The following is an 18335-nucleotide window of genomic DNA, read 5'->3' as shown; positions in this document are numbered from 1 at the left end:
CACGGCTGACGTCTTGGCCGCCAGGTTGATATTGCGGCCGTATACTTATATCACGTGGTTGATACGCTAGTGTAGCCGAGGTATGGTTTCCCGTGAAGCGGAAAGGCGTTCCACTATCGCGTGGCGGAAAAAAATGGTCTCGGACCAGTTTTTTTGCATCGGATTCGCCGCGTGGTTTTTCGGGTGCTTAGGCAGCGAAGATAACGGGTTAACATGCCGGTGGGTTTTGTCTGCGTCACCCCCTTCGAGGCCAAGTGTGAACGCGCCGTCAAAGGCAATTATAGCTGCGTTGGCCGTGGTTCCCAACCACCCAAAAGCTTTCCTTCCCGAAAAGGTCGAGACTCCAGACGATCTATGTCGCACTTGAACGACTGTGTTTCGGGCGGCATTGAGGACACACGCACCAATGTGTTGTTACCAAAGCAGGCGCTCTGTGATTCTTCTGTTTAGTGCGCCGGTGTCTTTAAATGCGGCGCCACGAAGTACCCGCCGCGGTGGCTCAGGAGGAAAGGTGTCACGCGGTTATAAGCTCGAGAACGCGGGTTCGATCCCCCTTCACGGCGACTGCATTTACATGTGGCCGAAATGGAAACAACACCCGCGTACTAAGATTTAGGTGCACGTTAGAGAAACGAAACAGTCGAATTGAATTATATGGTGGTTTCGGGACATAAAACTCCGGAAGTTATGAGTATTAAACTTGTACGTTTAATTAAAGAGATATGTGCAGCGGTCATCCGGAGAAAAGAAGTCGGAGGAATACTCTGGAATAAACGGAGTTCTACGATCAGAGCAGACGGATGGTGGTCTGTGCGTAACGAGATTTTCGGCAGTGTGCCGTGAAACAAACTACTGTTTTTATGCCATTGAGGAATGTGTGCTTAGATCCGTAAATGACCAAGGCTTTCTGTCCACAAACAGAGCAGCACCGCTGCAGTTGTGGGAGCAATTTGTTTTGTATATCGTACTCAACCACACGTCAATGGCAAATCATAAATTTGCCTCTAGGCAAGATACCTGAAGCATCGCATAATTTCTTAACAAAAGTGTAATTGAGTACACTAAACAGTTATGTCAAGATTTCTTCAAGGTTGCCCAGTGCTTACGCGCTTTTATGTTTCCAATGTATACTTACTGCTATTTCCTTGTGTTGCTGTGGAGCTATGTAGCAAAAAAAGTCACAGTTTCGCCGCAAAGCCGAAGCAATGAATGCGATAGCAACAAATTACAAAGCCGCAAGAACACGAAGCAGCTCGATACTTGCAGTACGCCAGTCAACCGCAGACGACTCACGAAAACAACACGCACAGGATGAGTACGAACTAACAACGGCAACAGCTCGACACTTGCAGCGCGCTGCTCTGCTCAAACACAACGAAGGACGCTCGAATAGATCGCACAGGCATACGCCGGACGAGCGCGAACTAACAACTGTCCCCGTTACCTATTCTTGTTTGAGCGGCGCGCTACAACCCAACGCTCTTAGATATTTTTTTTTAGGGGCGAAGCTCCTTAAAGGGCCCCTCACCAGGTTTGACAATTTTGAGCTAACGAGCGCAATGCATACACTGGGCGTTCACGATCACGTCTGCCAAAATTTGCAACGCTACACGCCGCGGAAATGGGTCAAATTTCAAGGTGAACGCTGCTTGCCCTTCCTCTCGCGGGCGCGCGCTTTAGAGAATGAGGGATGACGTACATGAGAAAATGGCCCTACGTAGATGGTAGTGCTATGACGTCGCTCCTCTACGTATACGACTGTGCTCTGACGTCGCCAACAGTAGCACGTGACACTGCGATAATTATTTGACACGACATGTGTAGTTTGTGTAATTTGTTGCTTGAATAGATTAATAAAGCTTGAGAGAAATAATGAGACACCTAAAGGGAATGTGTGCGTCTTTTTCATTTTTTTTTCGTGAATTGCAGCGAGATGCGGGGCTAATGTGCCTCCCTCTCCCATGCGTTCGTGTCCCCGCGGTTAGCGCATCGAGCAGACGCCAGCCCTGGAAACGAAAGTGATGTTCTGGCGCGTTCGAGCACTCATTATGCTCGTTTATTCTACCGCGTCCAAGTAAAAGTTAATGCGGCACTGGCTCATGATACCGCCACTCTAGTGCCCGTACAAATGTCTCAACTTTCATGCCCGTCCCGTAGAGACAGGCAGTACACCACGGAGAACGCCGACAAAACGCCCACGGCCGCTCCATAAAAAAAAGGTAGCGGCCGTGCAACGCCGCTCGCGTGCTTGGGCTGGCTCGGGCACGTCATGCGCACGTGACCATGCATGCGCATGACGTGTTCATGCGTATGTGTCAAGTGAAGAGGGCAGGGAAGGGATTTGGCTTGCTAAGGCTACACGGGGCGAGTGGCAAGGGTTTGAAACTCGCCTCCTCGCATCATGGTTTCGCGCCGCTACAAATTATTGTTTATCTCAGCTCGTAATGAACCGATCTGAAAAATTCTTGCGGCATACTGCTCTTCATTCGGCACACAACGACTTCCAGCGTCTAACTAAAATTTGCTATATGGCCTGGTGAGGGGCCCTTTAAGGCGGCACCCGTTCGTCCCTCGTAGTCATAGTCGTAGTAGTCGTAGTGCGTAACCAGTCTTACGCTTTGACCTCCAAGGTGGTGCCGGTGGGAGATTTTTCCTGTGCGTTGTTGAACAATAAAAAATTCGCAGCGGTAGCTAAAAGCCGACTTCTTCTGTCTCTCATTCCCATTAGCAGCCATTGTTTACCTCCAAGGTAGTGCCTGGTGAGATTTCTCCTGTGCGTGATTAAACAATAAAAATTTTGTTCAAAACGCCGTTGATTGATGAAATAAACCAACGAAAGACGCCAGATGTTTTGTAAAAACAAAACGAAAGAACGCCAGATGTTTCTAAAGCAAAACGAAAAGACGCCAGCTGCTTAACGAAAGACGCCAGATGTTTTCTAAAGCAATGGTTTTCTAAACAACGAAAATTCACAGCGTACATGTAAAATTAAAGTGAGCTGCAAGTCGTCATAACTCTCATTGAACCTTTAGTATAAACGCGCCCGATCTCACGTCGGTGATGATGTACTGGGCAGAATTCACGGAAGATTCACGGTTTACCGATGAACCTCCGCAGCTTCGCCCACTCATCATCATTCACTCCGTGGATATGCTGTGATTTTTTTTGTTTCCTAAAAACTGCGGCGCGGGGAGTGGCCCCTCCGCGTCTCGTGCCGCGCGGTGGCGTTCGACGCATTGTTTACCCGGCGTTGCACATCGCGTGTAGGTGCAGAAATGGGCCACATTTTAGTGTGCGTCTCAAGGGCAGTTTTCAAACAGAAGCAAAATATATACATTGCTTTAAAGCGGACCCTACTCTCGCGGGTGATACCGTACACGCGGGAGAACCTCCGAGATCTGCATGCCACCAGCGTTAAATGGCGTATATGAATAGCTCACCGTTGTCTTTCCGCTCAACCGGAGGCACCAGACCAGACCCAGCGAGCAAGCACTCGCGCCCGCTGGCAACGCAGCGGCCATATTAGAGATTATTAGTTGCTCTGCGGACGGCAGGTCAGTGCAGAGTTGCTTAGAGAGTAGCTCAGCGCAGAACTGCCGTACCTCGTGTAAGTAGCCCTACTCCACAGCGGTACCGCAGGTCTGTGCATGCAGGCTTATTTCTGAAAGGACTAGTAGCGTCCGTTCGCAAAGCTGCTGCCGACACCTAAGTTAATGTCTCTGGAGTGACTACATGATGATACTTTTATCAGTGGCACCTATGGGTCGGATATATCAGTTGACGACGCCACAGCCACTCTTATTTTCTTTCTACTGTCCAAAGTACCACCTCTTTCCTGAGTGTAGTTCTTGTGCATTTTTTTTTTTGGTACCACATGTACTCTACTACATTTAGCAGTAAGCCGTCTGGGTTACGTGCAAAGGTTACCATCATGATTCTTGTGTAAGGCTACTGACGGAGCCAAATTCGTTGTGGAGAGTGTGTATTCGCCTTTCTACTGGACAACCTAAGCGTCTTTGGTTTCTGGTAGAAAATGTTTCCCCTCATACTGCCAATATCGTAACCGCTGCAAATGTTCACGAGGGTTGTTAAGTCAACGCGTACGCTCTTCAGAACCTTTAGTAAATATCAACTGAGAGATTCACAACATTTTCCTGCTCGCATTATTTTCTTCATGAAAGTAGCTTACTACTTTTTGAAAGTAGTAAGGCGTCGTCATGACGACGCCTTACGCTGGTGTCGCCACATGATTGTTTTTGATGCGAAGTATCTTAAGGCGGAGCTCAATCCGGTGGTGGTGGTGGTGGTGTGCGGCGTGACCACCCTTACTGCGCATGGGCATACCCTCTCCACACACCTCCTGTCCACTGCCCCTCGCCATTCCTCCTCTCATATGCCCCTCTCCCCTTTCTCCTCTTCACTCCCCTCTCCCGTACTCCTCTCCCCTCCCCCTTTCCACTCTTCCTCTGAAACACGGGATAGACACGCCGAAATTCTCTCCTGCGCAACACCGCGATGAGCTCGAGCGCATGCGCGTCCCCTCCCCTTCTCTCTCCTCTCCTACGCTGCCCCCCTCTCGCCCGCCTGTCGACCGCGTTCCCCGCTAGCCCTGTGAGAATTAACGGCCAGGCTAGATGGAAGATACGACGCACGTAGCGTCCCTCTTCGCGTTCCACGACGCGAGGTCGGTAGCATGCCCAACGAGCGCCAACGGAACGCGATCGTGCAAGTGCTTCAGCTTCGCATCGCCTCATGGTCCCCTTTAGCGGGAGTTGGTGTAATTTTTTTGCGTCAGTCGTTGTGACACCGAGGCCGCCACCAACAGCCACGTTACGCCACATTAGCAATCAGATCGTACATTTTTTTCAACGAGAAAAAAAAAGAGAAAAAAGTGGGAGCCTCACATTTAAGAAACAAGGGCGGTACGTGTGTTAGCCGTCCGTCGTACTGTTACATAAAAGTTTCACTTTTAGAGCAGTGTGTGTCATTCAGGCTCCGCGGATAATCCAAAGTCGATCCAGATACGTCGTGATGCTCCGGGCGAAATGAGGTTGAGAACCTATTGCCAGCGACATGAGCAAAAGGCGTTACGGGTGCTGCGTTTGAAGCGCGACTAGGTGTGTCGATAGAGCAAAGACTAATAGCGAAAAGCCAAGTTTTATTCAAGGGCGAAGAGCAATCTGTATGTTTTGCAATTGACATTTGTTTGCCGAACAATTCTTTTTACATGCAATGAGCAAAAGATTTATGACAGTGCTTAATTATTATAAAAAACTTTTTCTCTTAGCGCCCTATGAAGAAAGCCGTATGCCACGATTGTTCAGCGCAGCCCTTGCAGTGTATAGAAAGGCGCGCTAGTACAGTTCTTATGCGACGACACACCTCCTCACGTGTTTTGGTGTTTCCGATTTGCATGCATTCTCTCAGTTATGAAGTTGTGGTTACAATTAATTTTTGCTCTGCGTGGAGTGGCGAGGTGTGTTTCATCGTGGTTGAACATGGCGAGCATGATGTTCAAAGGGCGCGGTGTCCAACTACACTTTAAAAAAAGATATATTTGACTCTTTTCGGAGAGTCCTGACTTGTCATGGATGTGACTCTCTTTAAAGAGGCACCTCAACTCTCTTGGTGTAATGAGTAAAGGGGCACGAGGCACGTTATCTCGGGAGCGCTTGCAATGTAAGATGCAGTTGGGAGAAAGACAAAGTCGGGAGACCGAGGTGGCGCGCCAAACACACTTTATCTCACACACAACGGCTAACAAATTAACACGCACTCCAAATTTACAACAAAAAGAAACAAATGCGAAAATGCCGAGTTAGCGCACAATCACTAACTAAAATCACAAGGCATTCGAGAAAGGCTTAACGCCCCCTAACTCGATGGTCTGGCCACTATGGCTTCTCAGTGACTATCCCGATCGAACATTCTTACTGTTCATGGAGCTAACTTGGTTCGATGCCAAAGTCGACGACCTGTCCCGTCGTCGAAGCTCCTGTCGATGTCTCCGAGTGTGTCATCGTTGATCAGTCGCCTCGCTGGTCGTCTTCATTGCCGATGTCTCGTTCTTCGTCGAGGACATCGGTCTTTCCTTGTTAGGCCTAACTCTCGGCCTCTCCTCAGTGCCCCTCAATCAACTTGCCGACGTGGCTCTCCGGGGATTGTCAGTGGCTTGCAGTCGTTTTGTCGAGCTCAGGTAGTGCCGCAGATGCCCTGAGAACTGTTGTGATGAGGCTGCCGCAAGCCCGGGAAGCCTCGCTCGATTGACACTAAGGTCGACGGCCACCCTCCCAAGCTCTCGTGCCGCTGCCTCCAGAACTGGGCCCTGCTGCTCTCGTCGCGAGGGCGACGCTGGCTTGCACCACTTTGCTCTTGCCCAACAACACCGAACAATGACTGCTTCTTGTCCTGGGTTCCCTCACCTCAGCTCGGATCGCGTAGCAAGCGCCTTTTCCCGGCCAATGGCGAGCGTGGGCGTGCCGTTAGTGCACACCATCCGGGAAATTCCGTGCCCCACACACCATCGCCACATTCCGCCTTTCGGACGTCCCTCGTGCCCCTTTGCCCATGACGGGAGATCACTGTACTCTCCTCAGAGAGTAGCGTGACCCGAGAGAGAGTTAACGTGCCTCCTTCAAGACAGTCATACACTTGGCAAGCCAGGACACACTCTTTTTTTCTAAGAATGTTCGCTACGGCTGAGATTTAGCGCCGAACGATTTCCTCAGTACCAGCGGAAATGATGAGCTCTGCAAGGATGCAATATCAATACACGTATGCCTAGCGACCCATGTCTACTAGATAAGACAATGGGGCAACGGTGAAGAGTAGTGTACTCGCTGTGTTTTAATGAATCAGTATTCCTGCGCGTTGCTTCCTTCTTGAATACGCAGTGCCTACCATAGTTCCTGTTACCGGCGGGCAGATCGCTAAGTTATCTTTCGCGCTACAATTAGAATGCATGTATACGTTACACGTAAGGTTAATTTATTGGAGCATAAGGCGAAGCATAGTGCACGTATTGTCCACGCACTTCTTCACTGATTACCACACACGGTGCTCACTGTGTATAGAGTGTAATAAGGCTGCGTTATTGTAATAATTCAATAAAATTTAAATGTCATAGCTTTGGCGTGACAAGGCGTCATTCCTTCTTGTTAATATTCATTCACACCGAAGCACCCAAGCAATGTACACTTTAAGGCACCTGCGTATGTGTGAAGCAAATAAAAAAACGCTGCAAAATTAATGGTACACAGCTGCTTGCTTCCGGCTGCGGAAGAGGCCACGAACGCAGAAAAAGGTTGAATGAAGAAAGTTTACTACTAATACCAAGGTGAATCAAGTGACAATACGATTAAACACTACGGTCTAGACCTGACTCAATATTAGCTCAGCCAGCGTGGACTTCAAGTGGGCCTGAGCGAGCAGCTCAGGATCTGGTTCTGCCACGTCTGCGCTTTCATCGTGCCTCTCCTGCTGCGAGCATGCGTCAGCTACGCGGTCGTCGGTACCGTGAGTGACGTCTACGGAACCATAGACTCCGTATAAGGCAGGACGCGCGGATACTCGCGTAGGCGCACAGGACTGCAAGGACTGAGGGTTAGAGAAAGAGTAATTGTGCGTACTAGTGTGCAGCAAGTGTATGTGTGTGTGTTTGTTTTTTTGATGAGTGTTGTCTATAAATGTTTTCTTGTCTCTGACTCTCTCTGTGTCTGATGGCCCACGAACCTCAACTACAAAAGGCGATACCCTAGTCGTAGGGTAAGAATGGAGCGCACGTAAAACCCAGGACCAGGAAAGAACACACACGACGTGTCCTCGTGTGTGTTCCTTCCTCGTCCCATGCTTTACGTGCGCGCTGTTCATACCGTTATGATTCACCAACTTACCCAGAAAGCTTCACTTCTAGTCGGACTTTCTATTAGTCTTCTCTTCAACTTTCTGCTTATCTGCTGTTGCGGCAGCGGCCTCTCTGTCAGCCAATTCTGCATTTTCAGAACGCCAGCGTCGCATTAGGGCCGCACGCTGCTCTCTTCGGGTCGCTCCCACAGCTTTAATCGTAGCCGCTTCCTCCCGATGGTGGTTATGCAGAGTGGCACTTCAAGCTGCTATAGACTTTTCCGCCGTGGCGTACTTTCTGGGACTCCCTGCTCGTCCCTAGGACATTGTCAGCAATTTCACTTTTTGAAATTGCGTTGTCGAGGCAACGAGGCGTCATAGGCCAATGCGACGCCGAAGAAAAGCTGCGTTGTTACCGAAGCAGACGCTTGGCGAGCGCCACATTGGAGCTCGTCTTGTGCCCTTCCGGGCCCTCGACTAGGGCTTGGTCACGTGATACCTCCGCTGTTTTAACAGCGGACCTGTTTAAGCTTGACGACACCCCGCGTCAATTCCGCGAAAAGTCGCCCGGGAATGCGCCACAGAAATTGGACAAGCGCCACTACCGAATATAGCATGTGCGAGGGAAGTTGAAGACAGCGGAGGGAGAGAACGGAACAAAAGAGAGTGAGGGAGAGTGGTGCAGAAAGAATGTGGAGCCTGTGGTGGGAGAGAATAGCGCCTAGTAAAACGAGGAGTGCTGAGGCAAGGAGCCGGTAAGGAGCAACCACGGGAGAGTTAACCAAAAACTGCTCGGCGAAGCCAAGAGGAGGAAGGAAAAGAGTACGAGAGATGAGAAGGAAAGAGGAGGAGGAGGACGAGAAGAAATAAATAAAACGAAGTAAAACATCTTGCCTAGGCGGGATGCAAAGCGGGTACCCACGGACCGAAGGCGAATGTCGTAAGCACTCGGCTATCCAGGCACGCTGGCAAACAAGCATTTATGCGGTCCATATGATTGCGTGGCTATGGGCGAGAGAACGAGAAAGAGAGAGAGAAAGAAAGAAAGATAGAAGGAAAGAGAGACAGGAAGAAATAAAGAAATGGAGAGAGAGAAGTAAAGAAAGAAAGAGATAGAAAGAGATAGAGAGAGACAGATGCAAAACGACAGGCTGAGGGGCTGCCTGTACTACAAAGTGACTACTGCATGAATTACAGAGACAGAGGCTGAACTTGCCTTAACTGGCTTTCTGTATGGTCATGTTGCTGTATCTAGGCCTAAATGGCTATCCCTTGGCTAAGAAAGTAGGGAAATTGTCCGAGGGGCTCGTTTCTCTTTATTATACACAACTAATGAAACAAACAGAAAATTAAGGAAAGGAAAGCATAGGACACATTATTTGTGGTTTTTAAGCGTATCGTAATGACTCTCATTTAAATTAAAAGTAATCAGAATCGATGAAAAACACCCTTTCCGTCGGTGGGATCCGATACGACAACCTTGGAATCACGCGTCCGATGCTTTACCGTTTGAAGTAGCACAGAGGGTGCACAGATACTTTTCCACGTTGGAACTCCATCCACATCTACACTGACGGATCCGTGCTGCCGAACAGCTCAACCGGAGCAGTCGTGATACCAAGGTTGGTTACGAGAATTAAATTCAAGACATCTCACGCAACAACATCGACGGCAGCAGAACTGGCAGCCCTTCATAAAGCGTTACAATTCGTCAATGACCAACCGATGCACAAGTGGACTATTTTCTGCGACTCGAAGGCGGCACTACAGTCTCTACTGTCAGCTTTACGCCGCGGGCCGCACGAACAGCTGGTGCTAGAGATAGCAGAGATTATCCACCGCCTAACTGAGAAAGGACATCAAATCACTTTTCAGTGGTTACCACGTCACTGCGGAATCATCGGCAATGAACGGGCCGATCAAGCTGCCCGCTCAGCCCACGCAGAAGACCATGAACTACTACTACCGCTTTCTAGGACCGACGCTGCACGGAAGCTTCGTTTGCATGCTCGCCAACGCACGACGTCACAATGGAATGAGCCACACTTCAAACATGATCGACTGCACTCATTTGACCCTACATTAAGTCTTCAAGTCCCATCAAGGCTTCGCCGAGCAGACGCGACCCTTTTGTGTAGGCTGTGGTTGGGTGTTGCGTTTACCAACGCCTATGCTTTCCGCATTGGGATGGCCGACACCGCAGCCTGTGACCACTGTGGAAACGCAGAAACAATTAGACATATTTTTTGCGACTGCCCACTGTACAGTGCACAGCGACTATCTCTTTGCAACGCGCTGAACAAGTTGGACGACCGACCTTTGTCGGAGGAAAGAATTCTATGCCATCGACAAGACGCAACGTCACAGAAGAAGGCCATGCAAGCGCTACTGCGCTTCTTGCGATCGACCGGCCTTTTTGAACGATTGTAAGAAGAACTTCGTCTCTGTGTGTGTTGTTTTTTATCTTGTGTGTGTACGTGCGTTTTTTTCCTCCTCTTTTTTCCCCTCTCTCTCTCTAGACCCACTTTCTTGCCCCTATTTCCTCTCCCCAGTGCTGGGTAGCAAACCAGATGCTAAATTTGGTTAACCTCCCGGCCTTCCTTTTTTCCTTCTCTCTCTCTCTCCACGTTGAAATCTCGGCTCCAGGATGAGGCTTTCCTTGTACTTCAACAGTTACTCAATCGAGGTGTTTGTGTCACGACGACCTCTTATGAAGAGAAGAAGGGGAATTTTATAAGGGGTTGTTTTTCTTTGTTAGACACTTCATTATAAGAACAGACAATCAAGCCTAGGAAATAATATGCGATGTTAGTTGGCGTAATTGTGTTATAAACGAGAAGAAATTAAAGTGGACGAAAACATATGTTGCCGCCGGCAGGGACCCAACTTGCAACTTTCGAATAACGCTTCCGATGCTCTATTAATTGGGCTACGGCGGCGGTTCTTTTCCCGTACACTTCATCGGGTATATCTGTGCAATTTAACCTGGGAGCGTTAACCGCTCGTAGCCATGACAGTACAGCATAGGGCGCGTTATTCGAAGGTTGCAGGTTCGGTCCCTTCCGGTTTCAAGTTGTCTTTTCGTACACTTTAATTCCTTCTCATTTATATCGCAATTACCAGAAATAAAATCTCGTATATATTCCGAGGCTTGATCTTCTGTTAGTTCTCAATAATGTTGTGTCAAACATGGAAAAGCCAGCCCTTAAAAAATTCCCCTTCTTTCGTTACTTCATAGCAGGGGTCTCGTTCTGGCAGACTTCAGGCCTTCAGGTAGTATTCCAGGGATTACTGGTCAGCTGCCAGCACGTAAAATGATCACGTGCTTCGTGACGCCAGCAGGCAGAAAAAAAAAACCGGCAGATCCCACGCCTTGTGGGTGGGAATCGGTTTCATGCGAAGCAATTAGCGAGTAGTTGGTTATGCTGCATTTTTTGGCTTTGAGCCAAGCATTATACGAGGTGGATCGACGTGTTTTTGTAAGCGTAGTAGTTGTATGCACATCGTGGCCTTACCAGGTACGTCGACTACACTCCAGTTCAAATAGTACCACATGGTCTTGTGTAACATCAGCACTCACTTTGAGTATTATCGAAACGAAGTGCACTTTACGGTGTGATGATGTGAATATCCTACTTACATTTTACTAGCGTATGCCTCCGGGGTCGAGGAGCGCTTGAATATAGCTTTCTGAATCCTTGGAATATATATCTAATGTTTATTAGACTTGTACGAAAGCGGAGCCAGCACTGGAACTATTAAATATTATTAATTGTTCGAGTTTAACGTCCGAAAACCACAATATGATTATGACAGACGCCTCAGTGGAGTGCTCCATAAATTTCGACCACCTGGGGTTCTTTCAAGTGCACCTAAATCTAAGCACACGGGCCCCAAGCATTGTTGCCTCCATCAAAAATGGGGCAGCCACGGCCGGGATTCGATCCCGCGACTTGCGGATCAGCAGTCGAGCATCATAACCACTAGAATACCGTGGCGGGTTGACATTGGAACTGCAACTGACGTTAAGCCGGAATGACGCGTGTATCGTAGGAGTACATGTGTGATGTTTACTGCTTCATTATAAAATTAGATAGTCAGCACTGCAAGCACAATTGACACTGCACCGATATTACGCCTGCGAAAATGAGGCAAGGCCTCGACGTCCTCACGTGGGAGACCTAAAGCCCGGTCGGCGAAAGCTCTGCAGGGCCATCAATGAAGTTGTTACCAACCAAAAAGGGACTTTTTCCAAAGTACTTCTAGACCTGGCATGGCTCAGTGGTAGTATACGTGATTGCCACGCAGAGTGCTTGGGTTCGATTCCTGATGGGATCGCGATTTTTATTCTTTGCATTCATCGAGTCAACGCTGTCGATGTCGTTTTTTCTGTACGCTCTTGCATTGAAATTACCAGTATCTGTTCTCGCCGTTCCTGGGAAGATATTAACTGTCAATCACCTGTGGCGCATACCCGCTTACCGTGGCCCCTGGTATACGGGTATGTGCCACACGTGTCTGGAGGAAAGGGTTTGACGACGTACGCGACAGGGTTTTCACGTTATTCATGTGATGACCAGACATTCATATTCGTCAAACCCTCTTACACTCCTATACCAATGTTAATAATAATAATAATAATATCTGGGGTTTAACGTCCCAAAACCACGATATGATTATGAGAGACGCCGTAGTGGAGGGCTCCGGAAATTTCAACCACCTGGGGTTCTTTAACGTGCACCTAAATCTAAGTACACGAGCCTCAAACATTTTCGCCTCCATCGAAAATGCAGCCGCCGCGGCCGGGATTCGATCCCGCGACCTTCGGGTCAGCAGTCGAGCGCCATAACCACTAGACCACCGTGGCGGGGCCCTATACCAATGTTGTCCTTAATATGGTGTAGACCAACCTATACCAATGTTGGTCTACACCATATTAAGGAGGCGATCACGAGAGCACCTAGACGTAGGCGGCTAGATAGATAGATAAATAGATAGATACACACACAGAAACGCTCAAAGTGCCTTGGGTTCGCTAAGAAATGCTTACCATTTAAAACATTCTCAAAGCGTTGTTTAATCGAATAAGATTGGACTTCTTTACTTCTGATATTTTATCCTTGGGAGCCTCCTGATTAGGCCATTGTGACCGGGATGTCTGTTCCGCTGTAGAAAAATGCTTTATTGAATCAGGGCTGTTCTGATTACAAATTTCTAAATTATCATTATTAATTCATTCGAACTGTCCTATAACTAATTAGTCATGCAATTCACATTTCAACCCTAATTATTCGTTTCTTGGCCAATTCCCCAAAGTGGATGAGAGTCATTCATAAAGACAATCATCATCGTCATCATCACGAATCGTGAGAAGGAGAAGTCGGCTGTAAGCGGGTTTCTAGCCTGCTACTCCTCACGAAGGTAAGGAGAGAAGGGAGAGAAAGAGAAATAGCCAGGTGTGACAATAGGTAACTGTGGTATAGTACAATGACTCAGTGCACACACACACTGTTCTGTGCGGGGACGTGCACTGCGCGCAAAAATGTCGCGTGACAGTGCCATTTGAAAGAACACATTTCCTATATCTCACGCATGGGTAATTTCTGAACAGGATTTGACGTCGGGATTCGAAAAGCATATCGACACTGATCTCCAGAATATTTCACATGCGGACGCTGATTCTTAAATACAAAGATTTCGTTTCACGGTTAAGTTTCAACACATGAGCTACCTCAAGAGAAGATCGCCTTGTTTGTCTTTGATTCAAATGAAGTCATACATGTCATGACATCTAGTTCACTGTATATCGCATGTTTGTCATGCATTTATGCACGTACAATGTTTAATATAATGAAACATATATTCTGGTCTATGCAATGCATAATCTGTCACTTATGTTCTTCATGCACTGATGTCACGCTATACAAATTTAAGTGCATATCCAGACGACAAACTGGCCTGAAGAGCATCAAGACAGTGTCATGTAAATCATGCCGTACATGACATGCATGTAATGATTTGCGTGTTAGGACCTGTCATTTATGCTCGTCGTACAGTCAGGTCATGCAATACAAATTTTGGTGCATATCAAGCTAACGAAAAAGCTGCGGGCGCCCCGTGAGCGTGGCATGTAAATCATGCTGCACATGAGAAGAGGAGAGGAGAAGAAAAAATCACAGCATATCCACGGAGTGAATGATGATGAGTGGGCGAAGCTGCGGAGGTTCATCGGTAAACCATGAATCTTCCGTGAATTCTGCCCAGTACGTCATCACCGACGTGAGATAGGGCGCGTTTATACTAAAGGGTCGATGAGTTATGACGACTTGCAGCTCACTTTAATTTTACATGTACGCTGTGAATTTTCATTGTTTAGAAAACCATTGCTTTAGAAAACATCTGGCGTCTTTCGTTAAGCAGCTGGCGTCTTTTCCTCTTGCTTTAGAAACATCTGGCGTTCTTCCGTTTTGCTTTTACAAAACATCTGGCGTCTTTCGTTGGTTTATTTCATCAATCAACAGTGTTTTGAACAAAATTGTTATTGATTAATCGCGCACAGGAGAAATCTCACCAGGCACTACCTTGGAGGTAAAGAATGGCTGCTAATGGGAATGAGAGACAGAAGAAGTCGGCTTTTAGCTAACACTTACACTTCTACTTCTACTAACGTTTCCTACTGGAACATGCCAATGGCTGCTAATGGGGAATGAGAGACAGAAGAATTCGGCTTTTAGTTAACGCGCACGCTGCGAATTTTTTATTGTTCAACAACGCACAGGAAAAATCTCCCACCGGCACCACCTTGGAGGTCAAAGCGTAAGATTGGTTACGGACTACGACTACGACTACGAGGGACGAACGGGTGCCGCCTTAAGGAGCTTCGCCCCTAAAACGGAAAGACAGGGAGGTTAGCCAGTTCTCAGACCGGCTGGCTACCCTGTGCTGGGGAAAGGGGAAGGGGGAGTGAAAGATGATAGAAAAGGGATGTTACAAAAAGAAAAAAAAAAGAACAATAGTACGATAAACGACACTGCTTAAAGTCTGTCTATGAGATTAGTTTTGCGCAAAAAGCGCAATAACGCTTTCAAAGCTTTCCGTGCCGAGGATGGTTTCGGCCAGTGTCCTAAGATCTTTTCCTCCGACAGTGGACGATTGTCAAGTCTATTTAACGCTTTGGACAGTTCTTCTCTTTGTGCCCTGAAGCACGATAAACGACACTGCTTAAAGTCTGTCTATGAGATTAGTTTTGCGCAAAAAGCGCAATAACGCTTTCAAAGCTTTCCGTGCCGAGGATGGTTTCGGCCAGTGTCCTAAGATCTTTTCCTCCGACAGTGGACGATTGTCAAGTCTATTTAACGCTTTGGACAGTTCTTCTCTTTGTGCCCTGAAGCACATGATTTACATGCCACGATTATGGTGCTCTTGCGGCCGTTTCTTTAACTTGATATATACCAAAGTTGGTATGGCGTGACAAGATTGTACGACAACCATAAGTGACAGGTCCTATCGTGCAAGTCATGACATGCGTGTTATGCACAGCATGATTCACATGACATAATCTCGGGGCGCTCGTTGCATGTTATGACTATCATGTCACCACCTTCCCTTGGTGTTCATCACACAGTCGCGTCGCGCAATACCAGTTTTGGTGTACATCAAGCTAGGGAAACTGCCGGAAGTGCACCATGAGCTTGGAATGTAAGTCATGCCTTACACGACATGCATGTCACGATTGTCATATTACTATGTGTCATTTATGCCCATCGTGCAGTCACATCATGCAATACCAATTTTGGTGTATATCAAGCTAGCGAAATGGCCGCGAGCGCACCATGACCGTGACATGTAAATCATGTCTTACACGAAACGCATCTCATGACCTTCATCTGATCCCCTGTCATTTATATTCGTCATGCAGTCACGTCACCATATAACAGCTTTTGGGTATGCCAAGCTATTGGACCGGTCGCGAGCGCATCATGAGCGTGGCATGTAAATCATGCTGCACATGAAATGCATGTCACGATTGTCACGTTACCACATGTTATTTGTGCTCATCGTACAGTCACGTTCAGCTAGTGAAACGGCCGCCAGCGCATCATGAGCTTCGCATGTATATCACGTTCTACATGACACGCATGTCATGATTTTCATGTTACCACCTGTGATTTATGTTTCTTATACGGTCACGTCACGCAATACCAAATTTGGTGCATGTGAAGATAGCGAAACGGCTGCAAGCGCATCATGAGCGGGGCATGTATGCCATAGCGTACAGAACATGGATGTCATGATTTTGATGTTAGCACCTGTCATTTATGATCGCCACGCGGAAATTCTTCGTCGTACCAATATTCGTATATATTCATATAAGTAAACGGCAACGAGCTCCCCGAGATTATGCCATGTGAATCATGCTGTGCATAACACGCATGTCATGACTAGCACGATAGGACCTGTCACTTATGGTTGTCGTACAATCTTGTCACGCCATACCAACTTTGGTACATATCAAGTTAAAGAAACGGCCGCAAGAGCACCATAATCGTGGCATGTAAATCGTGCCATTCATGACATGCATGTCATTATTTTCATGTCGCGACCTATCGTTTATGTTCGTCATAGAGACATGCTGGGCCATACCAATTTTGGTATACGTTGCATTAACGAAACAGCCAGGAGAGCACAAATTCGTAGGCGACTAGATAGATAGATAGATAGATAGATAGATAGATAGATAGATAGATAGATAGATATATAGATAGATAGATAGATAGATAGATAGATAGATAGATAGATAGATAGATAGATAGACAGATAGATAGATAGAGAGATAGATTCATAGATAGATAGATAGATAGATAGATAGATAGATAGATAGATAGATAGATAGATAGATAGATAGATAGATAGATAGATAGATAGATAGATAGATAGATAGATAGATAGATAGATACGCTCAAAGTCGCAGAAGTTCGCTAAAGAATGCTTCGCATTTAAAAGAGTGTTCCACATTCGCCGACATAGCTACAGCGGCGCTGATTAACACTTCATCGTTTAAATGCACAGATATACGCAATAAAGTGAACGGGAGGATTACCGCAGCCGTAGCTCAATTGGTAGAGCATCGTGCGTGTTATTCGAGGGCTGCAGGTTCGGTCACTGCCGGCGGCGGATTATATCTTCGTCCCACTTGGAATTTCTTCTCATTTATAGTAATTACCATAATAACATCCCCTATAGTTTCCTAAGCTTGATTACTTGTTACATACATAACTCACAGGTGGTAACATGAAAATCATGACATGCGTGTCATGTAGAACATGATATACATGCGAAGCTCATGATGCGCTGGCGGCCGTTTCGCTAGCTTGATACCCACCAATGTTTGTACTGCTTGACGTGACTGCACGACGAGCATAAATAACATGTGGTAACGTGACAATCGTGACATGCATTTCATGTGCAGCATGATTTACATGGACCCACCTTGTCCCCATATGTAGGGTAGCAAACCGGTTGTCCTATACTGGTTAACCTCCCTGCCTTTCCTTCTCTATTATTTCTTGTCTCTTGATTATTGTTAGTTCTCATTTAGGACCTCTTCTGAAACATACCCAAGTTTGCTTTTCAACATGACACCGTAAAGTGGCTTTTCCAAGCGTATTTCAACGACTGAATATTGAGTTGTCGTCAGGAATAAAGAAATCATGATGATATATGGTGGTTAATGGCGCCAGAGCCAGTGATGGGCCTAGAGCGCCACGAGAACAGTTTGAGGGTGATCAGAGAGGCGCGCTGACGCGAAGAAATTGTTGAGGACCCACATTATGCACGAAAAAATGTAGTACAAGCAAACGGTTTCATTTTTATTCTTCAACGACAAAGTCATGCGCCTCTTGGTCAACTGTTACAAAACAGTACTATGCAGCTGAGGCTAACCTAACTGAAACTTATTCTATGGCCAGTAGTTCTGACCCTGCTTGTTTAAAAAAGCTAAAATCGTCGAACGCACACGTGTAGTGCGGAAGACAACGGGTAGCACTGTACCATGCAGCACGAGAGTAGCCCAGCCTTAATATGGCTTGCTGGTATTTCGTTCTACGTACGTACAGTGCCGTCCACTCTTAGGGTGAACACGGCGCAGCGTGGCCCCGCTCCGCGCAGCGCCGGTGAACCTGGCGCGGCCGCGCATAGAAGCGTAGCGGCGCATACGCATAGGTGGTGGTGGTGGCGGTGAAAACATTTATTAACAGAATTTCTGCGGAGAAGCTCCGGGTATGCGGAGGTTCTTGACTTGCGGTGGGGGGGCCCTCAGTCCAGGGCTCCGCTCGCAGCAGCCGCTCTACGGGCCCGGTCAATTAGACTCAGCTGATCATCCAGGTTCTCGCTGGCCAGCAGCTGTTCCCATCGCTCCGCTGTGGGATTTTGTATCGGGGGTAAGGCTGTAATGGCCTGGCATGCCCACGTAACGTGGTACAGGGTAGCTTTTG

The sequence above is a fragment of the Rhipicephalus sanguineus genome, chromosome 9 (assembly GCF_013339695.2).
Source record: "Rhipicephalus sanguineus isolate Rsan-2018 chromosome 9, BIME_Rsan_1.4, whole genome shotgun sequence".
Classification (NCBI taxonomy): domain Eukaryota; kingdom Metazoa; phylum Arthropoda; class Arachnida; order Ixodida; family Ixodidae; genus Rhipicephalus; species Rhipicephalus sanguineus.
Note: the sequence above shows the minus strand (reverse complement) of the source record.